The following is a 10,436-nucleotide window of genomic DNA, read 5'->3' as shown; positions in this document are numbered from 1 at the left end:
ACAATAATCCATCCCATGGTGCAGTAGTAGTTGACAACTAATCAAATTACAAGCAACCCATACTTGAAGCAATACTTGTATATTCACATTGATGATTTAGTGTATAATCTGAAATGGACATAACCTACATAGTATTTGGAAAATTTTAGACAAAATTAGGAAGTTGAAAAAGTTTTGGTCAATAGCCTGTTTTTTCTATTCTGACAACTGTATTGTTTACTCTATCCAATAAATAGAAAATAAAATAAATAAATAAATACACGTTCAGTGGAATTATAAATTTCAAATTCAATCTAGTCTACTTCAACATGAAAAATAAACCACTGCATTGAATTTGTATTCATAACTATTCTGAATTCACGAACATCATGGAGCTGAAATAAGAGAGTGCATGATATTTGAAAAAAGTTCAGCATTAATCCATATGTATGCAAATTTTGAACATGTAGCGAATGTAGCGTTAGATTTTCGGGCATGGTAATAGCCGCATCAACTCGGTACTGGAAGGGGAAATGAGAGAAAGAGAGATTGTGTTGGGTGGGAGAAGGAGAGAGAAGAACATCTCATACACCAGGGCAAGATGGGAGTTAGCAAGTGGAAAAGCGTTGTAGTGTCTATGAAAGTGAACAGCGAATTGCTCGAGGCAGTGGTAGACTTCTTGGAACATCTCTTCCATTATCATCCATCTCTCGCTAGTTGTTCAATACCTTCATTTACGAGCTCCATCCTTCTGCAGGCTCGCTGATACTGTACAGTATTATATTTCATGCTTGTTACAGCTTCAGCTGCTATATTGACATTGAATTCGAACTGGAGCTTCATGATCTTCGTGAATTACATTACGTATCTCCAAAATTGTGCTTGTGTTAGTTGCTCAAATGTTTGAAACAAACTGACGGTCCCGGCTGACAGTCGTAAGGCCCATTGATGACTTGAATGATAAATTCAGACGAAGTGGAACTTCCGTCAGGAGCTCCCCACCAATAAAAGTCATATAAATATGAATATTGTTATTAAAAATAAATTATTATTAAACGAAAAACCAAATTAAATTATTATTATCAAACGAAAAACCAAATTAAATGCTGTAAATCACCCCGAAGACTTCTGCTACTGTCAACAGCTTGATGGAAATTCGATGAGCGCTACTACTCAAAAATTATTTGTCAGCCCGGGAATCGAACTCGGTACCTCCAGAGAAGGAGGTAAATGTTAAATCTTCCATGACATAAAAGAAACTTTATTAATTTTATCACCAAGCTATTTATTTATAATCAGTACATTGTATTAGAACACAAACAGTTCCGTGCCTACTCTGGCTACATAACTCGTTGTCGAGTGGAATGTTTGATGTGATAAGAAGCACGTCTTCTCCAGGAAACAAAAATGGAATTGTAGGTTGATAGGAATTTCACCTACGCATTTTTTAAAACTCGAAATGGATTCTAATATATTGAAAAATGTCTAAAATGTTCATAACAGATATATCGACATAATTTGCTGAACTATATTCGTTTGTTATCAATTGTATCCAGATATTATGAGTAGATCAAATCTGTGATAATTTGAATAAGTTCTTATTCAGGTTACATATACTGTGTATACATATACTGTATATGTATATCAATTTCCAATCAATCCCAATGAAAAATTCCAAGAATTGTAGTTCTACTCAATTACTACCCTCATTAATGTAGGAAAAGATTAAATGTAGATCTAGATTAATGACATTACAACATATTGTCTACGTTATAAGGATCTCTATTCCATTGATGATCACAGTCATGTCCTATTTATACACAGGTTGCCTTATAGTATCTGGAATTTCATGAAACATAATCATTATATTACAGCATCTGCAATTTTATGTAACATAATAATTATTGTATTCCATTATTTGAACATAGATGTATTTACCAATTATTCAATATTCTTGCACTTGGACAACAATATGAACCAATAATCTGCAGATGGAATTAAATAGAGATTGCATTTTTCATTCAAATGCTAATTGATGTATGATTACTATTTAACGAAAACTCTAATTAAATGCTGTAATTCCATCTGTTGACTGGTTGGCCGCTTTGGCTTCGTATAAAATGAGCGCTCTGCTATCCAGAGATTGTCAGTTTGGTGTAAGGGTAAGCATTCCTGACTATCAATTAGGAGCTACCGGATTCGACTCCCGGGTTGGCAAATAATTTCTGGATCGCAGTTCTCATCGAATTTCCATCTAGCTGTTAACCCTGTTGTCAATGCTTGCAGTAGCAGAAGTTTTCGGGATGATTTACAGCATTTAATTAGTATAATCGTTAAATAATTATTATGAACCAATAATTTTCCAATATACTTTCATCGATCTCTGAATTGAATTCGATGGATCGATTTCTGAATCGAATTCGATGGATCGATTTCTGAATCGAATTGAGGTGTATTAGCTCTCCAGAAATCGATTGAAGTACTATGGAAGAGACTTCAGTTGGAAGAAAGAAGCATTCAGCCGGTTGAAGTTCCGGCGGATTGCGGACTTAGAATGAATTTACTGGCAACGGAAGACGAACTCGTAATTCAGCCATCGGAAACGAATAATTCGGAGGCAAGCCACTGTCCTGGTTTGCATAAATGTGACGAGGGACTAGTTTCTCGTTGCGGACTTTTATTGAGGGTGCACTGCTGACGTAATGAAGTGGCTGAAGGAGCTGCCACCATTCACGACACCTCTTCCTCCAACCAAAATGTCACACTGATCGACTTTTGAGGTTCCCAGCTCCTCTGAATCTTAAAAACTGAGCTCTGAATCTTAGAAAAAAAGATTGAATGGAACCAGAGAGTTTCTTCCACTCGAATTGAAGAATTGAATGCTTACATGATCGGGATACTTTCAGGCTTGTAATGATTGCTTCAACGTTGGCATTGATCGCAAAAGAACATAATTCTATAATTTATTATAGTATAATTTATTATTTAAGAAAATAATATAATAATTATAGTATTGTTTTCTAAGACGATAACATACGAGACTGTAATCACGCTGGCTACCCAATAAGTATCACGTTCATACTTTTCTGAGTTTATGAAACAAACTCGCTTGATACTGCCATAGAAAATAGAATTAAACTTTCTAGCACAATCACATAGATACGGCCACCCCGTCTTTCGGAGGAGACGATAACACGTCGGTCCCAACTACCTAAAAAGTAGTCTTCATCTCTCATCATCATCCCCATCACTCATTACCCACGCACAAGCCTAAGAACTTATGTGGGCATCACCCTCAGTTTTATTCACATGTTAGATACTACACACTTCATCCTTGATCTAAGTACGTACTTAAAATGCTATGATATTATCTTACCACCAAGAATTCATTAATAATGCCAACTTAGCAATAAAAATGACTGACTTCAATGATTTCCATAGTTACCAATAATGTTCAAAATTGATCTATTCAATTCCTAAAAATGACTTAGAACCTTTCAAAATCTAATGAAATAGCACACTTGTTATTTTGAGTGTGATTTTGACTTGTGATTTGGAATATTGAAGCTTATTTCCATGTATGAATATTACCCTTATAATATTGTTGTTTGATATCATTAGTCACTGTATTATTATATTAGACACTGTATTTAATTACTAGTATCAGTTGTCTCTGTTTATATTGAAGGAATCTCCTTTGGGCAACGCATAGTAGCCTACTTGATGAAATAGGCTCATTTTGAGTTGAATCTGTATAACGAAAATACTGAAACGTAGTTATCATCACATTATTGAATATCCTATCATATTGAGAGAGCAATTTCTGTATTTATTTATCTGGTTATTATTATATCTGGTTATTTATGTTTAACGGATCTCGAAAACGGCTCTAATGATTTTCGCAAAATTTGGAACATAGTAGGTTTATGATAAATAAAGATTCGATTGAACTAGGTCTCATCCTTGGGAAAACTCGCTGAGCGACATTGAAAGGATAGTTCATCCTTGGCTGAAACAGCTGTGGGTAGTAAAAAAGTGAGTATGTGAAAAATCAAAATATGGCATCCCCGAAATTCATAAGATGACATAATTTATAGCCAGCTGTGGAATATGAACACGATCATTTTATAGAATTGTGTTCTGTTTATCAGTAAAGCTGTGTTTTCGTAACGGGCAGAAGCAGAATCGATTGCAGCGCACCCAGGCGGGCAGAAACAGTAACATTCAAAGAACTAGTTCTTTGACATGAATTTTGCTTTATGTGTTATGGGTAATGAACTTTTTGGGTTGTCCAAAAGGTAATTCTGAAATGATTATTGGAGATTTAATTCAATAAAGTGAATTAATTGCTTTTTAAAACTCAGATAACTTTTCCACAATTATTAGTTACTTCAATAATTATGAAAAATTCTATGCTTTATAGGCATGTCAATCTAAGAGTTAACTTTTCATTTCCTATGCTTGAAATTTGTAAGGGTAAATTATTTGAAGTAACTGATTGTATTTCATTATTAATAAGATATTATTTTATTAACTAGAAGCATTCCATTATTAATAAGATATTATTATAATTATTTTATTAACTAGAATCAATTGCCTTCAGAGTCAATGCATGTTCTTTGAATCACATCGTTTATAGGTAGGCCTACCTACTATGAGTACCGTATTCAACTTCAAAGGCCTATTGAAGCTCTATTGAAAAAAAAATAATAATAAATAAGTGCTTTACTTTTGGCATTTTTGGAATCTACGGGTTACATTACACCAAGGGATATCAATATTGTAAACTTTTTTTAGGCAATTTTATTTTAGCAGTCCCCTTTTTGATCATTGGATGGGTACGGTCCCGGCTGATATACAATCATGTATAAGAATCGTGAGGCCAATTGACTGCCTAAATCAATATGCCTTCTCAGGCAATGTTCAATTAGGGACTCCTCACCAGCTATACGAATATTGGAAATTATTATTATAGATTAACACATATGACATGTACAAAGTGTATTCAAACAGGCGAACTAATTCTAATAATTATTGTTGAGATAACTATATCTTGCTTTAATAAACGAGTTCTGTTATGGTACTTTAAATAACACATAGCCTATTTTAAAATGGATGAATATTTACGTATTAATTATAGAAGGTAACTAGTACCCTTGTGATATTCCAAAATGAAACATGATTAGTTTCGACATTTTCAATAAGGACTCTCTTGACAATGACATAATTAGAAACTGGTCATGCTCATTTTGAATATTTTAGGGTAGGCCTACTAGTTATTTTCTACAATTAACCATTAAAGTTGCCCTATTAAAATTAATACTTTATTAGGGTATTAATTAGAATTGGAGTAGCCTTTCAAACTCCTTATTCACTATAATGTTCTAAAAGCTTATCAATTTTAATCAAAACCTTGGAAATATAGCCTAGAAGGTAGAATTGAAAGTGATTATATTTGATGTGGCTTGGAACATCATATTTTCAACTTTTGCTTAAGTTATTTTTCATATTCAAAGAATTATTACCCCTTCAATGCAGTAAATAAGTACTATTACTTAATTCTTAATACAATACATAATAATTGTGATACCCTATTTTATATCCAATTCAAGTCTATTATTTAACTACGTGTTACCTATAGCATTTGCCAGTCAGCAATGTTAAATAATTTTATTAGTTCCAAAAAAGCAGAAGACATACAGAACCAATAAAGTTGTTAATAAGAGTTCGATGCTTTTGGGTTAAATATAGTTTTAAAAATCCCTCAAGTATAAACAATTAAAACATATTTTATTAATTTCATGTCACTTGCTGTTTTCTTCAAAACTACCTGAATTGAAGCAGTTAGCAGGAGCGATCAGGAAAAGAAGATATTATTATGAATAACATGAAATAAACACATCAAGATGTACTGAAAAAATGAATATATTTCTTAGATTAGTCCATCTCTTTCTTCTGTAGGCTACTACATCATACATGAATCATATCCATGGAATATTATTCATAGTTGATTTTCTTTGTCATCCTCTACTTCTGGCTGGTACATCACTAGGCCTGAAATCAAAAAGTTATAGATAATTTATTATTCATTATAAAAAAAACTTTGCAAAGTGAATTCTGAAATTGATTGTAATCTGTATAAGTTTTTAATTATATTTCTTGGGAAGGAACCCCCCAATAATGACAAAGTAATATTATATGAGAAATTCCAATAAACCAACATTCAGTTGAATTATTATTAGCATCAATCTGTTAGTTGTGTAATTCTGAATGATTGAATAAATAAATCTCCATGCAGGAATTGGGATTAATCAGTGTGCCCCTAGGTCAAAAGAACTTGTTGGTGAACAATATATTTTTGGATATCATGAACAATTATTTATTTATTTCTGTGGTCAGTAGGCCTACTTCTCGACCGTTTGGTTTACTTAACTCTTCCAAAATGTACTGCATAAAGTAATTTTTAGTTCTACATTTAGAGAAACAAGTTTAATGAAACAAATGGAAATAATCAATAAATTAATTGCTTAATCTGAAATGATGATTATCTACAACATTATAAGTAGAACTAAGTGATTTGAAAATGAATACCAAACTACAAATACATAAATCTCTCTCAGAACAATGTGGGTATTTCATCCATGAATTTAATCATAAATTTTAAAAGGTGGAATGACTGTCATTAAAAGCTATTATTCAGTGTTTTCTACCAGCACTTGCTGGGTGAATTTTTGAAGTCATCTATTCATAGTTCTAATGTATGGTCATTTATAAAGTCATCATCCACTCAAGATCAAGATGGACAGTTGAGAAGAGTGTTTTAAAAACAATTTTAACATCAAATTATTGATGTAATGTTATCACATTATTAGATAATGTTACATAAATTATTTCTTTATGGAAGGAATCCCAATATTATGAATAACTCTATTCCCTGTAAAATGATAAGTGAATACATTGTTTTTTAAGCACTCTTCTCAACTGTCCATCTTGATCTCATGTGGTTTCATGTAGTTTCGAAATATTAAGATTTCCTGTAAGCTATTAATGATTTCAAAATTCAGTCAGTTTTTCTATTATTTTAGTCACGTACCATAGTTAAATCTTACTATTTGAATATCTACCATCAAATCGATAATAAAACATTGAAGTGGATAAACCTTTTTAAAAAATGGGAAACTATATAAAATGACATCGCCTATATAAAGTTTAAAAAATGAGTGGAATTTTATCTTACCTAACTAACTTATTCTAACTATAGGTTCCAAAGAATTGTTCCATCCTGGTCAACAAAAAATAATTCATATGCATTTCCTTTGAGCACATTCTCTTCAATATTTTGTTTGTAAATGGTACCTGAAAAAAGAAACATAATCTTTCAGCATATTCATTATGGAGATAATGTGAAGTTAATCATCAATGATAAGACATAGTTTGGACTTTGAATAAATTAGAAGTGAACTGGGCCTCAATAAACTATTTACATTAGATATAAATACTATAAGTATATACTTACATCCATAGCATATAACAGAAAACACTTTAAAGTTTTATAATATAAATTAAAACAGGTGACACACGACATAGATAGATTAAAAACACTGAAAAACTTACATTACACTCTCCGTTCGGTTGAGAAAGGGGACACAGTTCCTTAAAAATTTCCGATTATAATGTAAGTTTTTCAGTGTTTTTAATCTATCTATGTTGTGTGTCTCCTGTTTTAATTTATACTATTCATATTGATCTACCTGGCATCATGCAATATTTCGATCAATAGAGCATGAATAAGTTTTTCAAATACATTACTATTGTAGTTTTAAATGAGTTTGGTAGCAATGGTCAACCAGAAAGGACTTAGAATGTAATGAAATACTTCTAAGTCAAATTATGATGTTATTTTAATAAATCTGTTTGTGAAAACTACTAGCTGCATTATAAAAAATGTATTTTGTGATTAGGCCAACTTACTGAAAGTGTAAAAGATTGTTAGCATGAAATTCTAAATGTTATCTTGGTTGAATAATGTTTTGAATCTGATTATTTAATGTTAATCTAATCAATCAATCTTGAATGAGTTTAAATCTAATCAGTTGATTAGATTTCTCTCTTTCTTGTGATAATTCTCTACCATACACAAACTAGCTAGTCTAGGATTTACATTATTATTAAATACTACAAATTAAACATTAAAAAAAGAAATAAATAAACTTTTGTCAACTTCTAACCTCTTGAAAAATGAAAAAGATAGCAATTTAGACCTAGAGACTAGGTTATTAAAGGCCTACTACAGTGGGCTACCTGAATAAAAATTGTAAACATGCTAGTAGGATACTCATAAAATTTATATCAAATAATTGTGTACGGTAGATCTAGCCTACTTTATTATGCGAAATTTAAGTGTACTTACTTGAATCCTCTATTACATCAGCAATTTCTAACCATATTCTATTTTTCAAATAGGTAATTCGTTGTGCAGGTCTGGAAAGTACAAAACTTTGAACTTCGAAAATTTCACGCCTTTCTGTTGTAAATCCATTTTCAATTTCTCTTGTAAAAATTATAAGAATAAAGAAACCAATAGAAATATTTTATACCTCAATTTTCCACTGCAAATTAATTTCACAGTATAATAGTAGCAATCCGAAATCTGACAACCAATATCAAAACAAACCATCCAACAATTAAAGATTGAGGTTAAAAAGAACATGGCGTCTGATCCACAGAAGATTTTTCTGCCGGTGTCACGTGATCAGAGCAGAAAAGTGATTCGAAGCTGTCTGTTCTCGTCGACAGAATCCCGAAATTAGTTCTTTTTCGACAAAACGGTTCACGAGCAGTGATCGGTCGAAGCAAAATAGCATTGTGTTGATAGGCCTTATAAAGAACGGCAAGATGAGCGACAGTTCGTCTCTGATTTGAACAGTTCTTTTTTTCTGCTCAACTTTCTGCCGATGGGTGAATACTCCCATAAGAACCAATGTTAATTTAAAGTGAATTCTGTCGTCTGCCCGTTACGAAAACACACCTTTAATAAAAATAACGAGCAAAGCTCAGTGCCCCGATAAATAATAATTGAATCGATTAATAACTGAACAGTACTACACTAATATCACTTACTTTCTAATACAGCTTGTTAGATGTTGATATATAACTCAACGGTAAAGAGAAAGTTTTCGGTTGTGTTCGGTTCCTGAAAAATGTCAGTGTTCTGTGGGAAAATTATTTTTACGCAAAAGCTTCTTCCCTAACTCAGCTGGAAAGCGTGGGAAGAAGGCCCTCGAAACACTATTTCTGTCGTCAAAAGCAATCTTTCTCTCAAAAATTGTGGGCTCGGTCCCAAAAGAGAAGTTTTGGATCTGTATCTGAACAGAGATTAGTAGCAAGTTGGAAATTGTTCAGGTTGTCTACTGAGAGAAGCAAGCAAGCTATCGGTACAGAAAAGTAGGCAAGGCGTATAACTCTATTACCTTTGTTGAGACGAAGGTGCCGGTACCTGGCTAAAAGTTCTGCTCATGTATATTTTAATTGGGTTCATTATGCGAGACCATTATTCATAGCGCTCAAGCCGACTCACCCTTTTACACTTACAACCAACTTTTCGACCCGAACTCACTTCAAAAGTCCTCTCTGTCTTTCACCTACCTTCAACAATTTCTTCCATCTTTGTTTCTTCTTGCTCATTCATTCTCAAACTCTTGTCTTGACTTTGCCATTATCTTGGAGCACTTCCGTCTTACCTTTGCAGCCGTCTTAGTCCAAAAATTCAGTACAACAAGCGATGGAAACATCTAAGTAGAATTTTTGACATGAGTCGAGTGACATAACTTAGTTAAGTCTTCCATATCCGTATTTTATCACTTGCAAACTTAGCTGCAACAACAAATGATGTTATAACTTGGCACAAGTTACTCAGAAGCATATTTATTCTGATATGGAAGTTTTCGGCTTATGAAACCATTATGTATAATCTGTTTGAATTCAAAAATATGACTGATTCAATAAGATTGATCTGAAGCACACCTTCATGATTATATTTATCCAATGAAAAATAAGCTCAAGATTTATCATTAAAAATTTCAATGATTTTGAAACAAATATCTCCTGTTCCCAATAAAAATCAAAAGGGCAGAGTAATTAAGGACAATTCCCAGTATAGTTGAAATGACCAGATTCATTTCAACCAATTCAACACAACGAATTTAGTTTTATCATAACCTTGTTAGCATATATTAGTCCTTAGTTTTTCTATTTACATATTTGTTTTATTATGTTTTACTTGTTTTCTAGGGTTTTATTTTGTACTGCACGTAAATTTTGTTATCATGGCTGGTCTGATGCTTGAACCGCAATTTTGTGACGTTTCTATTATATGCTTCGTTAAGTGGGAGGGGAGTGTCTAGCTGTGCCAATGGCAGACGTTCATGCCCTTGACCAATAGCAGTACTCGCCTACTA

General features: G+C 32.5%; 1 long non-coding RNA gene across 1 annotated transcript; it reads right to left on the bottom strand.

Moving 5' to 3' along the window:
- Window positions 1-5,894: 5,894 nt before the first annotated feature.
- LOC120350712 lies at window positions 5,895-8,700 on the bottom strand. Its single transcript, XR_005570997.1, has 3 exons — window positions 8,390-8,700; window positions 7,217-7,335; window positions 5,895-6,033 (listed from the first exon to the last, which is right to left on the bottom strand). It is a non-coding gene; the product is annotated as an uncharacterized LOC120350712 (long non-coding RNA).
- Between the last annotated feature and the right edge of the window lie 1,736 nt (window positions 8,701-10,436).

This window comes from Nilaparvata lugens, chromosome 3 (genome assembly GCF_014356525.2).
Source record: "Nilaparvata lugens isolate BPH chromosome 3, ASM1435652v1, whole genome shotgun sequence".
Lineage (NCBI taxonomy): Eukaryota > Metazoa > Arthropoda > Insecta > Hemiptera > Delphacidae > Nilaparvata > Nilaparvata lugens.
The sequence above is the reverse complement of the archived record's forward strand: the minus strand, read 5'-3'. Positions and strand labels throughout refer to the sequence as shown.